Source organism: Notolepis coatsorum (assembly GCF_963971535.1).
Source record: "Notolepis coatsorum genome assembly, chromosome: 5".
In the NCBI taxonomy this organism is placed as follows: domain Eukaryota; kingdom Metazoa; phylum Chordata; class Actinopteri; order Aulopiformes; family Paralepididae; genus Notolepis; species Notolepis coatsorum.
This window is the reverse complement of record NC_140169.1, coordinates 147,588,479-147,606,558: the sequence shown is the minus strand read 5'-3', so window position 1 is coordinate 147,606,558 and position 18,080 is coordinate 147,588,479. Positions and strand designations below refer to the sequence as shown.

General features: G+C 45.6%; 1 pseudogene across 1 annotated transcript in view; it reads right to left on the bottom strand.

Moving 5' to 3' along the window:
• Positions 1-829: 829 nt before the first annotated feature.
• The window catches only part of LOC311228415 (dihydroxyacetone phosphate acyltransferase-like), a 67,561-nt pseudogene continuing 50,310 nt past the window's right edge, over positions 830-18,080 (bottom strand). Inside the window, exons 14-16 of the transcript in view lie at positions 2,132-2,225; positions 1,961-2,022; positions 830-882 (exon numbers count right to left, since the gene is read on the bottom strand). The product of the transcript in view is annotated as a dihydroxyacetone phosphate acyltransferase-like (transcript). The remainder of the gene's footprint in view (positions 883-1,960; positions 2,023-2,131; positions 2,226-18,080) is intronic.

The following is an 18,080-nucleotide window of genomic DNA, read 5'->3' as shown; positions in this document are numbered from 1 at the left end:
ATATGTATATTTGTACTCCTGTTGGGGCCTCTTGGATCAATGTTTTATCTGGCTAAATAAAGGTTAAATAAATAAATAAGAAACTGATGATTTGGTCCTGTTAACTTTGAATTTTCTATGGGGACTGCCCAGATCCCTCTCATGGCCCTGGACCTCACTTTGAGAACCTCTAATCTAGTTCTTCAGTATTCGTCTCCAATTACTCTAAAATTGCTCAAACAAAACCCTGCCCCCCCCCCCTGGGCTGAAGCCCCCAATGTTTTCTAAACCTAAAAACGCCCCTGGTGTCAACCTCAGCACGCCCCTTCACTCCAATAGCACACAAAGGAACCTGTTTTTATTTTTGCCTGAGCTTCAAGCATAGAACGTAGCCAAGTCTTAAAAGGGAACTTCCCCAAAAAACAATGCTGATTTATTTTACACATAATTGAGAGGGAATGAGCTTGAATATGGTCACCAGTGATGTCACTGATGTACTCTCAATTAACAGTAAAAAACTAAATTAATGTGTGCAAAACTGTTTATATAGTTTTTGGATGTATGTGAGATAATGTGCAAAATAAATCAGAATCATTTTTGGTGAAGTGCCCCTTTAGATCAGGTGACACATAGGCCTACAGGAAGAGGTAGTTTGTCTGACAGCTCAGAGTTCCTCCGGGGAGAGAGAGAGAGGAGGGAAGAGAGAGAGAGGGGGGGGTGGATAGAGAGAGAGAGGGGGGGAGAGAGGGGGGGGGGGTAGAGAGAGAAAGGAGGAGGAGGGTAGAAAGAGAGAGAGATTGAAGGGCAGATGGACTTGATACTGATGAGGCTGGACCTGTTCCAGTTGAGGCTAGAGTCTGGCGTCAGGTGCAGTCCTGAGCATCTGTGGAGGGATTGTCCCAGCTGTGATGAGAGGAGAGGATAACACTATCAGGCTGTAGCTGACACCAGGTCGATGTGGGTAATAATCACAAGTAAAAAAAAAACACAACAGCCGCAATAAAGACACCTACGGCAAAAAGACAGAACTTTCAGGGCAGCAAGGTAGCTTAGAGTTATTATAGCCTACAAACAAGTTGTATTCCTTCACTTTTCATGGAGCTCAGCTAGCTGCTTCCGGTGCTTGTGCTAAGCTATGCTAGCTGCACCCCACCATAGACATAAGGCTAGATGACTCACCCGCGCTGCTGGCCAATGGAGACCGACGTTGCCACATGGCGGCCATCTTGCCACAGGCAGCATGCCCACTCATAACATGAATGTCTAGATGGTGCATGTACTATTGAGATAACCATAGCTTGCTAAATTTTCAACCGATTTTCAAACGGTTTGGGTTTTTTATAAACGTCAGAGATGTAGTTATCATACTGCATACTTATAATGGACTTTCATATGAAAATAATTTCAACATGTCCAAGCATCCTGAATCATAGCCACGTTAATAATATTTGTAATAAACCAAACCGTTTGTAAATCGGTTGAAAATTTTGCAAGCTATTTCAATAGTACATGCACCATAGACATTCATGTTATGAGTGGGCGTGCTGCCTGTGACAAGATGGCTTCACCCCACTGCTTCCAGTCCTTGTGCTAAGCTAGGCTAGCTGCACCCCACTGCTTCCAGTCCTTGTGCTAAGCTAGGCTAGCTGCACCCCACTGCTTCCGGTGCTTGTGCTAAACTAGGCTAGCTGCACCCCACTGCCTCCAGTCCTTGTGCTAAGCTAGGCTAGCTGCTCCCTACTGCCTCCAGTCCGTGTGTTAAGCTAGGCTAGCTGCTTCCTACTGCCTCCAGTCCTTGTGCTAAGCTAAGCTAGCTGCTCCCTACTGCCTCCAGTCCTTGTGCTAAGCTAAGCTAGCTTCACCCCACTGCTTCCAGTCCTTGTGCTAAACTAGGTTAGTGTGTGGATGTGTGTTACTAATCTACTCGCTGCTTACAGGCCTGCCCTTCAAAATTTGTCTAGTCTGAAGCAAGCTGGCTTACCAAGTATGTCTGCTATTCTCCTGACGGCCGCTCCGTTAGCACTGTATTCACTCTTCTCAACCCTAAAGAAACAGAGAACATTAGATACAGACAAGACAAATGTTCAACTATCACAGAGGATGAGATTAAAAGACAAACATATTGACTAGAGGATTCATCTTGTGTATTTACCCCATCCACTTTGTTACGGCCCCTAGTCTTAGCAGAGCAGATAAAACATTTTTCTGGGTGTCAGACGAAAGGGCTTCGTGGGAGTTCAGGTCACCTGGAGGATACAAGGAGATCAACTAAGATCAAGCGAAATGTACAAAGAGACTATTCCCTCCCCACCCCAATAAGCTGCTGTGGTCAGGCAAGCGCCTACATACACATGCAACAAGAACAGAGAGACTACGGCTCAGCTTCTTCCCTCACGCCATCAGAACAATGAACACTGATCTCTCCACACACAAGCACACATGAACACACACACACACAACACAACATTCTGCACTTGCACACACACAAGCGCACCACAGGTCACTTAGTTTAAACACACAAGAAAAGGACACTTTAAATGAAGGAAAAGGACACTTTAAGAAAATAACTTGTTGTGATTGTATAGTATAGTTAGTAACAGCAAGTATAGCATAGGGACAACATAGGGAAAAACTGCACATTGTATAGGAATGCACATAGGATCCAGTGCCTTTAAGCGATTTATTAACATGTCTACTTTACCATGTCTATTCTAGTTATCTTTTTATTATTATTATTATTATTATTATTATTATTATTATTATTATTATTATTATTATTATTATTATTATTATTATTATTATTATTATTATTATTATCAAATCAAATGTATTTGTAAGGCCTGACAACACACGTTAATGTCCCCATGGGCCGTACAGATCTTCTTTAAACAAGTCAAGAAGAAAACATAACAATAAGTCAAGAACAGAACAAGAACACCATAAGGTCCAAACATTTTTAGATGAATACAAATAAATGAAAGAATGCAAGCACTCCCAGACATACCCCACGCGAAGGTAAGGAAAAACTCACTAAAACCTAACAATAGGGAAAAAAAGCTCCACAGGCAGTGTGGAGGAGAGACACCTTAGAAGGGCCATTCAAGGGGGGATCTCCCTTCTTTATTATTATTATTATTATTATTATTATTATTATTATTATTATTATTATTATTATTATTATTATTATTATTATTACTGTAACTGAGGGGTACAATTCCCTGACTGTATTACTAGATATGATACTTACTACCACTACCTTTGTACTTAATATTCGGCCACCCAGTACTCGGCATAAATATATTATGATGAACACTGTCACGTAGATGAAACGGATCCAACACAAATGTACGAATTAGAAATAGGTCTTTATTTCTACACAACGATGGTGTGTAGAGCAAGCACTTAATCAAATCAATCACATTTATGAATGGGAATTAGTATGCACTTTTATGGCAAGAGTATTCGTCGGTATATCAATAGAGAATGTCCAATCTCTGAAGGCGCAGGTGGTACATATACGACCTGGAATAGTTAAGGAATAACAGCAATGATACTTTAATGATTATAGACTGGATACACTAGGGGGGGGTTAATCCAGTCGCTTGTAAGCCGACAGGAGTAGGAAGGGGGGGGGGGTAGAGTCCGGCTGCCTCATCCGGCCAAGGGTATCCCAGGTGAACCCACTGTAGTGCCGTTCAATGCGCCGGCGATCCTTGGACCGCAGATGAAAGCAGATGGACTCTTTGTGGGCCGGCGTCCTCCGGTCCACGGAGGAGAGACGTGAAGCGACCTCGTCTTGCAGAGCGTCTCCTCACCTTGCGTCCTCTCCAGGGGGGGGGGGTTCCAACACACGGCAGTGTCGGGGGTCTTTATCCATGGAATAATCAACGTATACAAAGCATAATCCGTGCCTGGGAAGGCGGGCTGTCGTCGGTAGAATAATCCGGTATACAGGTCCACTCGCTCGTCGGCTCTGGGGCTCCTCGGGTGCAATCTCACATGGGGTCGATCATCCTGGATAAGCAGCCAGTTTTCTGCCCGAAACGATGGGGTGCTGACTACGGTAGTATTCTCACCGCACGAAGCACTATATATTAACAGACTATTATTAGCTTAATAGACTACGTCCAACTTGACGATATAGTGCCAAATATGACTATTCAAATATTAATATACACGATGTCTCAATACCGATGGTAGGCCGAACTTGGCCTTACTCCCACACGTGGCTTTACGTCTGTCACTCTATTGGAGGGTAAGAAACTGGACTGAAAAAGGAAGTCCTACTTTAGTAGCGCAGTATATATACGCACTATGAACAAATAGTCCCATTAGTGGTGCGGTAGCCAGATTCCTACGCGGAACTAGGACTTGTTCGTACATGTTGAGCGGTACGTTTGAACTGGGTCTGGGGGGTATGGCAGCCTGGCACCAAGGTCTCGACCAATAGTAGAATGGAGACTATTATGGGATGTTCAGTAGGCTAGAATGGATATTCAATGCATATTGTACAAGGAATATACAAGGGATATCAGGGAATATTAGAGAATATACAAATACAATTAAATATATATATATAATAAATATATATATTCGGTTTAATCTGGCCCTTCACAACAGCCACCCCCTGATTGGTCCCAGACCTAATCAGTTAAGCAGAGACAGATTAATCGCGTTGTCTATTTACACATAAGGGTTTGCTGTAGGGGTCAGTCAACTTCACAAAGTCATAGGGTTATAGGGTCATGGTCATCATCGATTGTGTCTGGGAGTCGGGGCAGTTCTATGAGCCTCGCCACGGGACGGGTGTAAGTGCGACCCTGGACAAGCACTTCAGCTGCTCGGACCTTGCCGTCGGCACCGGTGATCACTTTGCTTACGCGGCCGGCCGGCCACATAGCTCTGGGCAGTGATTGATCAATAATCATGACGACTGTTCCTTCTGTCAAATTGTCTCTCTCCTTTACCCACTTCTGGCGGGTCTGTAGAGACGGTAGGTAGTGCAGTAGGAAACTGCTCCAAAACTTGTCGGCTAATACTTGGCTGTACCTCCACATTCGTCGGCCGTTCGCTTCTTCAGGCCGGTACATTGTCTGGGGTAATGCAGGATCTAGCCGCCCCATCAGGAGTGTGTTGGGGGTAACTGGGTAGATAACAGTGCTCAATCCACAGAACACAGGCTTCTTATTCTCAGCCTCCTCCTGACTGGCTTTCCTCGGGATAGGCGTGAGCCACTCTCCTTCCGGGAGCTTTAGGAATGCTGGGCCGTCACTGTAGACATTGCGACGGGTGAGGTCATCTAGGGGCATTCCCCGGGTGATGACGTCAGCTGGGTTCTGTTTTGTATCAACGTAGCGCCACTCTGTTTCTCCGGTTAACTCTTTGGTTAAGTCTTGAATCTCGGTGACTCTGACTCCCACGAAGGCTTTGTACTTGCATGAGTCCGATTTGATCCAGGCGAGTACTGTCGTGGAATCTGACCACAGGATTGTTCTAGACACCGGTATGGTGAGCTCACGTTGGATGAGCGTGGCTAGGTGCGCTCCGGCTAGGGCTGCGCAGAGCTCTAGGCATGGGATAGATTGTTGCTTGCGTGGGGCTATTCTCAGGCGGGCGAGGACAAATGCTGTGTAGATCTCTCCCCCCTTTTCTTGGGCCCGCAAGTAGGCTACTGATCCGTATGCGACCTCTGAGGCGTCACTGAAGACGTGTAAGTCCATTTTACATGTCTCTGGCCTCACCGTGGGTGGGAAGTAGCTTCGGCGCATATTAACGCCTGGGAGTGAGTGGAGCTCCATCTCCCACTCTCTCCAGGTGGAGGCAAGGTGTGCGGGAATGGGGTCGTCCCAGCCCTGGTCCTTGTCCCACAATGCTCGTACAATCATTTTTGCCCTGGTGGTGTACGGTAGAATACATCCTAGCGGGTCATATTGTCGGGCGAGTGTTGTGTACACACTCCGTCTGGTGGTCGGCGCCGCCGCCGGCCTTCCCTGCTCCGTAGTCAGGGGCTTGTGTCTGTAGTGAAGCGAATCTGTTTTGAATCGCCACACCAATCCCAGGGTCATCTCCTGGGCTTCTCCCGGGATTGTAGCCATCCAGGTCTCGCTGCTGGCTGCCTTGTCCTCGGAGGAGAGGCTGCGCAGTACTTGCGGATCGCTGCTGGCCCACTGCCTGAGATCAAAGCCGCCTTTGATCAATGAGGCGCGGAGTTTAATCAGGAGAGCCTCGGCTTCTTCCTGGGTTGAAAGGCTTTGTAGACAGTTGTCTACGTAGAAGCTGTTCTTTACGCTGTGTCGGACCTCTTCGTCCGCTGCTGGGTCCTCTGCTACATGTTTCTGTAGTGCAAATGTAGCACAGCAGGGGCTGCACGTCGTTCCGAAGGGGAGGACTTCCCATTGGTAGATGGCTGGGTGCTCATCTCCTGGCTTCTCTCTCCATAGGAACCGTAACAGGGGCTTGTCCTCCTCTACTAATCTCACCTGCAGGAACATTCCTTTAATGTCCCCGCTGATGGCCACCTTTTCCTGGCGGAAGCGGAGTAGAACGCCGAGTAGGGAGGGGCCGAGTGTGGGACCGGGCAGTAACTCTTTATTCAGATTTTGGGATCCGATCTGGTAGCTGCAGTTAAATACTATGCGGTCTTTACCGTTGTGATGGATCTTGTGGTGAGGCACGTACCACGATTCAGTGGTCTGGTCAGCCTCTTTAATGTCCATCTTTGTGACGTGTCCCGCTGTGATGAGCTTCTCAATCTCAGCGCGGTATACACTCTCTTGGGCGGGGTTCTTGGCTAAGCGCCGCTCCGTGTTCAGCAGGTACCGTTCTGTGGCGTCTGTCTTGGCGTGGAAAGTAGGCATTCCTTCTCGCCGCAGGAGTGGCGTGGCGTATCTCAACACGCCGTTGACCGGGACTCTCTTGGTCCCTGTCTCGAGGAGGTGAATGGCGTAAATGTCATCTTTAGAGCGAATGTCTTTCTTTCCGTTCTTAAAGGGCATTTGTTCCAAGGTCCATAGCCGCTCTACGTGTTGCAGGAGTGCGGTTTCTCCCTCTGTGACTCGGGAGTGGAGACATCTAGTGGCTGTACTTCGGTTGAGAGATTTGGCGAGCGGGCCTTGGAGAGTCCATCCCAAACGGGTCTCGACTGCTGCAGGACAGCCTCGGGGTCCGGTATGAACCCGGTCTATCGGGACAATGAGGTCTGCATGGTCGGAGCCTATCAACAGGGTCGGCATAGCATTGTCTATGAGCGGGATCGGTAACTTGCGCAGATGTACATATTTCTCCATCAGCTTGGCGACGGGGTATGTGTACCGCGACAGTCCTATTTCTTGGCTGGTGAAAGCGTCTGTAATCTGGTACCGTCGCTCAGGCTGGCCGCTTGCTGCGATAGAGAATGAGACATTCTCGCCCTTTATCGTCTTCAAATCTCGTCTTATTGTCCGAATTGTCATTTGGGTTTCGCTTCCCCGCAGCCCTAGCTGGGCCGCAGCGGAGGCGAGCAGAAGGGTCTTCTCTGACCCGTCATCGAGGACGGCGTAAGTGTCCAGGACTTTATTCTGGTAGCTTAGTGTCACACGCACTACTTTTAGGAGTACTCGGGCTCCACTGCTGCTGGCGGGATCGATGTACATGACGCTCGCTTTGCTGCTGGATGGTGCGGGTGAAGGGCGCCGTCTGTTACTGTCGTGAAGTATGTCCAGATGGGCTCCATCGCACTTGGTGCACCTTTTCTTTAAGCGGCATTCGGCTGCCATGTGTGAGCGCGCACAGCGAAAACAGCGCTTGTTGGACTTTATCCATTGACTTGCTTCCTCCGCGTTCAGCTTGGGGAAGGAGTCACATTGCGCTAGCCAGTGTTCTTTCTCACAGTAAGGGCACACTATCTTCCACTTCTCCGTTCTGGAGGGGGTACTGTGGCTCCTGCTGCTCGGTACTGACTCCGATTGGTGCATCACAGTCACCGATCTTCTTCCATCATTTAGTCGTCTGGTTCCTTCTCTGGAGCCAGGGGTGCTCCGTCCGAATGTATCTAGCCGTAGGCTGCTGACTTCTCTCGCCAGGAAGTCTGCTAGATCGAGGAGGTTCGGTTCGGGGCCATTCGGGTCTCGGTGGTCTCTCTGCCGCCTAAAACGCTCCTGTCGAGCGGGCGGCAGCTTCTCCAAGATCCTTTCCACATTTGAGTTGGCGTAAAGTTCATGCCTCCCCTTCTCTCTCTGCGCTCCCAACATCCCTACCAGGGACTGCACTCTGATGGACAGGTCGTCCAGTGCTCGATTGTCTATTGCTGGGGGTAAGCGGTCGATGTGTCGGATCTCCTGGATCACGTAATCCCATATGCGCCCATACCTCTGGTCCAATGCTACCAGCGCTGCTGTGTATGGGGTGGTGGAAGTCGCGTAGGCGAGCGCTATATTATGTGCGCGGGGTACCTTTAAGTGCTTCAGTAGGATGGCGTATTTATGGCGTTCATCCAATACATCCACCAACATGGTCTCCAGACACATGCGGAGTTCTGTATACTGGGCCCGGTTCTCTTGGGTGAAGTCGGGTACCATAGGCGTGCCAATGTATGACGCTGACTGTGGATACATCGGCAAGCGTTGGGGGAGAGGCCTCCTAGGCGAGTCTCCTCCCGCTCCTTGGTATGGGCTGGTACCGGCAGTGTACCATGGCCCGCTTGTCCAGGTGCTGTTCCTCGGTGCGGGTCGTGCGTCGTGCTCACCCGTGTATAGAGTCGGGGGTCTGTAGCGCAGCTCCGCGGGAGTATAGCCTGGGCTGTACCGGACCTCCTGGTCCGGTAGAGTACTGTGCTGTCGTCGGGCGTGGTTCTCCTCCTCTTCCTCTTCGTCTTCCGTTAGGTCATCCAGTGCTTGTAGTCTCTGGTTTAGCCTCTCCACAGGATATGCTGCTCCTTCCCGGTTGCTAGGTCTCGCTTGGACCGGTGGGGGGAGGTGGTCTGTGGGGGGTATAGACCTCGTCTGTTGGTCAAGTTCAGGGTTGTTTACTCGGCTAGGGGATGCCGCCCTGGAGGTGTGTCTAGACGAGTTCCTGGAGCCTCTGGCGGAGGGAGAGGGTGTTGTCCGTCTGATCAGCTGTTCTATTAGTTGCGCTTGCTGTCTGTCGCGCTCTGCGTCCCGTAGAGCACCAGCAGCTGCTCGCTGGCTGTCTGCTCGGTCTCGGGCCACATTCTCTTCCCTCTGAATGCGTCTTATTTCTAGACGTATATGCTCTTCTTCGCTCCGCTGCTGGATCTGCAGTCGGTCGCGTTCAGCAGCGGCGTTCAGGCTGATGAGGAAGGCCTGCTGTAGGGTCCTCTCTGCCTCGCTGGGAGAAGGCGGTTGTATAGGGGAGCCTTCCCTCGGGGTACTCCTTGCGGAGCCTTGGAGCTCTATCTCCACGGTGCTCTCCCCGTCTTCTTCCGTGCCGAGTTCTCTCTCTGTAGCGTTGTATTCCTCCCGGGACTCATCGGGGACTACTTCTTCAGTACTGGCGGGGTGTGAAGTCATGTCTGGTTCCCACTGGTCCCCACCGTGAACTTGGTCAGTTACATTAGAACCCGTAGGGGCCTCTATGGTCGGGGTAGTCTGGGCGTTGGGGTTAGACATACTTTTACTTTCTAGTTTTACCGCGTTTACTGTTAGTAGAAGACTAGGTTGTTGACTGACAGCGTAAGCCTCTAAGTACTGAGGGAGCCGTCGTTCGCGCTGCGGGCGTTGGTTAGGAGGATCGTTTCGTGGAGTGTTCATCATAGGCCATTTCAATATTAATAACACTATATTAATATTACACTAATTACCCTCCGGCTCGAAGGACCAATTGTAACTGAGGGGTACAATTCCCTGACTGTATTACTAGATATGATACTTACTACCACTACCTTTGTACTTAATATTCGGCCACCCAGTACTCGGCATAAATATATTATGATGAACACTGTCACGTAGATGAAACGGATCCAACACAAATGTACGAATTAGAAATAGGTCTTTATTTCTACACAGCGATGGTGTGTAGAGCAAGCACTTAATCAAATCAATCACATTTATGAATGGGAATTAGTATGCACTTTTATGGCAAGAGTATTCGTCGGTATATCAATAGAGAATGTCCAATCTCTGAAGGCGCAGGTGGTACATATACGACCTGGAATAGTTAAGGAATAACAGCAATGATACTTTAATGATTATAGACTGGATACACTAGGGGGGGGTTAATCCGGTCGCTTGTAAGCCGACAGGAGTAGGAAGGGGGGGGGGGGTAGAGTCCGGCTGCCTCATCCGGCCAAGGGTATCCCAGGTGAACCCACTGTAGTGCCGTTCAATGCGCCGGCGATCCTTGGACCGCAGATGAAAGCAGATGGACTCTTTGTGGGCCGGCGTCCTCCGGTCCACGGAGGAGAGACGTGAAGCGACCTCGTCTTGCAGAGCGTCTCCTCACCTTGCGTCCTCTCCAGGGGGGGGGGGTTCCAACACACGGCAGTGTCGGGGGTCTTTATCCATGGAATAATCAACGTATACAAAGCATAATCCGTGCCTGGGAAGGCGGGCTGTCGTCGGTAGAATAATCCGGTATACAGGTCCACTCGCTCGTCGGCTCTGGGGCTCCTCGGGTGCAATCTCACATGGGGTCGATCATCCTGGATAAGCAGCCAGTTTTCTGCCCGAAACGATGGGGTGCTGACTACGGTAGTATTCTCACCGCACGAAGCACTATATATTAACAGACTATTATTAGCTTAATAGACTACGTCCAACTCGACGATATAGTGCCAAATATGACTATTCAAATATTAATATACACGATGTCTCAATACCGATGGTAGGCCGAACTTGGCCTTACTCCCACACGTGGCGTCGCGGGGAGGCTTTACGTCTGTCACTCTATTGGAGGGTAAGAAACTGGACTGAAAAAGGAAGTCCTACTTTAGTAGCGCAGTATATATACGCACTATGAACAAATAGTCCCATTAGTGGTGCGGTAGCCAGATTCCTACGCGGAACTAGGACTTGTTCGTACATGTTGAGCGGTACGTTTGAACTGGGTCTGGGGGGTATGGCAGCCTGGCACCAAGGTCTCGACCAATAGTAGAATGGAGACTATTATGGGATGTTCAGTAGGCTAGAATGGATATTCAATGCATATTGTACAAGGAATATACAAGGGATATCAGGGAATATTAGAGAATATACAAATACAATTAAATATATATATATAATAAATATATATATTCGGTTTAATCTGGCCCTTCACAACAATTACTATTACTATTACTATTGTTTTATTGCACAATCGAAGCGGGCATGGCCAACCGCATTTCACTGTATGCCCTGGTACAGTATGTGATGAATCTTGAATCATGTAGAAAGTCTACACCTGACATTGATGAATTTCTTTTTTGTATTTTATTTTTTTATTATTTTTTAAACAAACATATAAACAAACATGACAACACACGATTAGATATACAGCATTGTTAACAGTGCACATCAAATTAAATCACCGTTTAGATAAATGTCTTATACAAGATATGCCCCTAATACCTGCTATCTATTCCCCTACACACATATGCTCTAGCTCGCACCCCCCACCCTGGACCCCCCAATGGATAATCCATCCATTATCATTCGCTCCTAACAAGACACTACCATTATATGCTAGCTTTTATTCTCTCCACCACTTCTAACCACATTGTCAATTTGGATTCATTGAGACCCAAAATTCTTGCTGTAGATATTTCTAGATAAATCACATCGAGATATGTAAGAATCCAGACCTTTCTGCAAATTTTTTCCGGTTGAATCCATCGTGATGCTATCAGTTTTTTAGCCACTGTAATACCAGATAAAACCAATCTCTTTAGCTGTATAGGTACTGCATACTCAAAAACATCATTCAGCAGTAATACAGAGGGGTGTACAGGTATATTCAGAATTAAGAGATTTGATAATTGCTGGGTCACTTCTTTCCAGAATATCTTAACTGGTGGGCAGTCCCAGTACATGTGCATAAATGTCCCCTCGTCCCCATTTGTACATAAGGAGCATTTGGAGTCTTGTTTAAGACCCATTCTGTTCAGTCTTATAGGAGTCAAGTATGTCCTATGAATATAGTTAAGATTGATTTGTTGATGGTCCGGGTTCCTTGATGCAAGTCGAACATTTGCCCAGGCTTCTTGCCAATCAAAATCTTTTTCCAGGTCTGGTATATCCCTCCTCCAAATAGAGTCTAGGTGGAGGGTTTCATACGAGGCCGTTAGTAATTGATGATAAAAATCTGATACAAAACCTCTCGATGTCTCTCTTTCATAGAAAGATTTGTGGTATCTGTGGTGTGCAATTGGTATCCTTAATGGAACACGTGAGCCTTCAAACATAACAATAATTGTGCGTAAAAATAATATGTGGAACCGGTGAGATTACATTTTTTTTCTATTTCATCATAACTACAAATACCCTGTTTGTTGAAAACATCTCCTAATGTATGTATGCCTTGCTTTTCCCATCTAGGGAATCTTATAGGTCGTTTTCCAATCAGGAGTGCATTGTTATTGAATAAGGGAGTATGATTGTGCCATTTATGTGGGTTAGAATATTTTTTTTGTGTTTCACGCCATATCCGGATCGCATGAGTGATTATGGGGCCAAATTTCAGTTCGCATTGCTTAATTGATACTTTGGTGTATACTATGTCCTGCAGTCTCTGTGGTGCTACTATATTTACTTCAAAATTTCTCCAGGATACTGATGCTTGGGGTTCAAACCAAGTTGTCAGTGGTCTTAAAGTGTACGCCTTAAAATAGTGGAAAACATTTGGAAATGCCATCCCTCCGTCGGCTTTGTTTCTCTGTGCGGTGGATCTTTTTATACGTGGTGGTTTGTTATTCCAAATAAATGTATATGCGGAAGAGTGTAATTTTTTCCAGTAACCATCTGGAGGGGGTAACGGAAGCATTGAGCTGATGAAGTTGATTCTAGGTAAGACATCCATCTTAACTATTGAAACCCGTGCCTGTACTGAGTTTTTACGTTTTGACCACCTGTCAAAGTCGTATTTGATTTTATTTTGGATTTCTATGTAATTGTGTTTCACCGTTTGGCTTATGGTAGGGAATACTTCAACTCCCAAAAATCTAAAGTGTTTAACCATTGGTATTTCTTCTGGAAGACTTGTATTTTTTGCAGGGGCGTTCAGTGGAAGGAAAGCCGACTTTGGCCAGTTTATCTTAAATCCCGATAGGTCGCCAAAGTCATTAATCAACTTGAGAAGATGAGGCATTGCGGTGTTAGGGTTTTGCATTAACAGTATTACGTCGTCCGCATATAGACTAATTTTGTGTTGTGTGCCCTTGATTACGATTGGTTCTATGAGTTGGGATTGTCTTATATATTGTGCTAAAGGTTCTAGTGATAAATCGAATAGTCCGGGACTAAGAGGGCAACCCTGTCTAGAAGAGCGTGATACCGGAAATATTCCGGAGGTGATTATACCTGTTGTAATCATGGCCGATAGGTCTTTGTATAATACTTTAATCATATCAATGAATCCTTTTCCTAACCCCATCCTTTCTAATACTGCCCATAGATACGACCATTCCAGCCTATCAAAAGCTTTCATTGCATCCAGGGACAGCATCGCCTTAGGTGTGGTGTCGTCCTTGCTGGCATCTAGTACGTATAGTAATCGTCTTATGTTGTCAGTAATCAAACGGTTTCTTATGAAGCCAGTTTGATCCGGATGAACTAAAGACGTCATATGCTTTTGAAGTCTGATGGCTAATACCTTAGAGAACAGTTTGATATCGGTTCCGAGGAGGCTTAAGGGTCTATAACTACCGCACTCGGTGGGGTCTTTGTCTTTTTTAAGGAGGACTGTTATGAGTGCAATATTGTCGTTCTTATGAAAGTTCCCCTCCTTGACTGAGTATAAAATCATATTAAGTAATAGGGGTCCAATTATGTCCCAGCATGAGAGGTACATTTCTGGTGGGATACCGTCTCTTCCAGGAGCCCTACCACTTTGCATTTCGGATATGGCCTTCCTGAGTTCCTCTAGTGTGATTGGTGTTTCTAACTGTTTAGCATCATCCTCTGAAAGTTTGGGGAGGTTAATTTGATTAAGATATGTGTCCATTGATGAATTTAAGTTAACAGGGGCCAATTTTCACAACAGCAAAACTAAATCAAAACATCTGTTTACAAACATCATGATATGATATGATATCTTCATTTATAATGCGCCCCCCAGCCAATTTCTACATCGGTCCGGGGCGCAGCCCCGGGAAAAAAAGAATACGAATAAATGGACAGGACAATGGAGACAGGGAACCAGGCAGACAGAGAACATAAGAACACCTCAGACACACAACACAACAGCAAAGTAACTAGTGATCATCCAGAGCGAAAAGGTGGGTTTTAAGTAGGGATGCTCGATATTGGCTTTTTTACCGATACCGATATACCGATATTGTCCAACTCTTAATTTCCGATACCAATATCAACCGATATCATATTTTAATGCCGATATCGACCGATAATATCGGTAGGCCGATAATATCAGACATCATTTCTATAGAAATGTAAAAAAAAATATATAAAAAAAATTGAAAACCGATGCCGATATTTTCCGATATCACATTTTAATGCCGATATCGGCCGATAATATCGGTAGGCCGTTAATATCGGACATCCCTAGTTTTAAGCAAGGCCTTGAATGTCTGTACGGTGTTGGCAGACTTGATGTTGAGAGGGAGCTTATTCCACAGTGTCGGCGCCACATCATGCAGTATAAATCCAAGTCTCATTTATCCGTATGCTCAGTACATCCCAAACACATGCATTTTCAGAAAGAACTTGCTAACAAAAACATAAGTGCTGCCTCCAAATGGGGTTCATGTGGTATTTACAATATTGGAAGAGGAAATCCTCTGCCCAGACTCTGCCCATGTCCTTACGACTTTAACCACTTGAACTTTTTTCACCCATCCCAATTTAGTCGTTATGCCAATTCCCTTCCTGGTCATTGCGCGCATTGCCCCACTGTCGGCCTGGGGAGGGTGTAGAACTATCACATGCCTCCTCCGATAAATGTGGAGTCAGCCAGCCGTTTCTTTTCACCTGACAGCGAGGACTCTCACTGGGGGAACGTAACGCGTGCCGAGGTTCAGGTGAACAGGGCCCCGTTCCCCGTACGTGGCTAACTGAGTTAGCCGGATAATCTTCAGGATAACTTGACTTAAGTCAAGCTTTTCGGTTCCACAAAGCAGGCCTGTCTAAATCACTATGGCAACAGATAGAACAATTTACACAATTTTCCAGAGCAGGTTTAGTTGAGTTAGCTGGATATAAGCTGGCCACTCCCTCGGAACAAAATGGCAGCTCCCTTCCTCAGAGATTGATTGATTGATTGATTGAAAACTTTATTAACAGATTGCAGAATGGGGTACAATACAGTACGGCTCAATAAACACAATTGTTAAGGGGATGCAGACCAGAGAAAGACGTTTGTCTTGTTTACATCAGGGTCCCCCGTTTTCAATTTATAATGACATTTACGACATACACAACATACAGATATATATCATGACATTTATGACATACATGACATACAGATATACAGTACTGTTACATTTGTGACATACAAGATATGCAAATATACAGTACTGTTAAACAGAGATCCTAACAGAAAATATACGAGGGGGAGGAAACTGTACATTGGGAGGGGGTGTTTGGACATTTACGAATTGCAGCCTCCCGTAGGTGCTCTTTGATCCCATTATACCATTCTGAATAATGTTTTCGCGAAATGATTTCCAGAATGTATTGATTTCATAGAATGTGTGAAATAGGCCTATAATTAAAAACAATTCAAATACATTAAACTGGTAAAAGAAATGCTTTTTAAATGTAAAATAATATACCTAAAATGCTGATAATAAATCATATTCAGCCTATGGATTTCCTACATACTGCACGACACCTGTTTGAGCTGCGGGATGAGGCGCACTTGTTTCTGATGGAGAATGCGTCCCAGATCGCTGCCCACCTCCGATGCCGACTGGATATCAATTGAGGGGGAATACGCACAGCTATCCGCCATTTGGATCTACCTACCTATTGGAAAAAACATTATCTGCACTGACTTATATAAAAAGTATGTACAGATCACGTCTGAATGAATGTGGAGGATGATCTCTGAGTCGCTGTCTCCAAAATTAAACCCAGACTGGACTTGTTGTGCTTCAAGCATATGCCTCATCTCATTAGGTGAGTTGAACATTAGCCTTCTAAATGAAACGCGCTATATGTATTCATTTTATGGTTGTTTGATTATTGTGTTATTTTGTGTAGTTATTGTGCGTGTTAAAAGCCTCCAATGCATAATGTGTGGGTGTGAACATTTGCATGTTTCAACCACCTCTATATAATAATGGGGGTCGCGGCTCTCTGACACCATTATTTCGGGGGGTCGGGCCTGAAAACTTTGGGAACGATGTATTTATATATTACATGATACCTAAGCGCATACAGTACAGATATCCTCATAAGTATCTATTCATTCGTATCAATTAGATACTCTTTGGCCTTGTTTTTATCTACTTATTCTGAAAGAGTTGAAATTATTATTTTCGATTTAAGATCTCATTCGATTATTCATTCCATTAAGCCTATTGCCAGCAGGCACATTTAAAGAAATATAATCTGATTGATTGGGGTAATGAGGGACTTAAAATGTGCCTATAGATTATGCATTTAACTTGTCTGCGATATATTCTACAATCTGTTAATAAAGTTTTCAATCAATCAATCAATGCCGTTAGAAAATCATGGTTTTCTGGGATCGACACCTCCCCCTTTTCAGGTAAAACGGCCATGCGCAATTATCCTGATTACTGAAGTCTGGTTCAAATTAACAAGACCGAATCAGCCTTCTAGAAACCAAGATAGCCTGACTTCAATCATCGGGTTAATTTAAGCTGGCTAATGGGACTTTTGATCGACTTAGTTGAACCAGGTACGGGGAATGGGGCCCAGAGACTTGGACTAGTACACAGACAAGACAAGGTCCAATATACAATAATCAAACTATGTGAAATAGCTAAAAATACATAACTGTACACAACTATATGCCCACACATTTGTTCATACACGCCTAATTGAACAGCTAACTAAATGGATGTTGATACATAATAATGTTGTTGCAATGTACAAGTCCCAGTACAGAGTATGACAGCGCCTATTAATATGGACGGTTGCCATTCAATTCATTATTCAATGTGCATTCTGCATCCATTCAGCTTCCAGTCTGCTTCAGAGGTAATTATGTGATGGATCACGGTCTATGTGGGTTTTATTTTAGTTTATTACATGGCGTTTTCACATTCGCCGAAATGCTTGCTTGTGATTGGTCAATAGCGCTCGTCAGAGGTCCGTTATTACTCTATAACGGACCTCTGCCGAACAATAATGACCGCTGTGCGCAGCTGTTCGCAATCAAGGCCACTGACACACTGCATCAGTGCAGCCAATCAGACACACCTGCCGGCTGCACTGACAGCGGAGTGTCTGTGACGATGACAGCGGGAGCGACAGAACAGAACTGCGTCTGCATTTGATCTCGTCTTGTCGATGTAAAATGAATTAGGTATATTGTTAGTAAGTTAGCCATGTAATAAGCGGGATAATGTATAGCTATACTCGATCATTGTCGCAAAATAATTAACCTTCACTGACGTTTTAAACACCTCGGCGCTGCGCCTCGGTATTTTAAACTCCGTGTCGGTAAATTATTTTGCGACAATGACCTCGTAGCTATACATTATCCCTTACTTTTATTCTGGTGTGCTTTATTTTGGGTTTTCTCTGGTGAGCTGTCAATCACCAGACACCAGTTAATTGCCCTGCGGCATGGCAGGTGTGTGGGCTTGATTGGTGTCAGGTGTGCAGTGCCTCTAAGGAGGCTTGGTTGACTGTGTTCGGATGCTTGTCCATTTCATGTTTTCCCTCAATAGGTGACGCATACGATCTGCCGTGGCAGACACAATTAGGGTGAATCCATAATATCCCTCATTCTGGGATATAATAATAATAATAAATAATAATTAA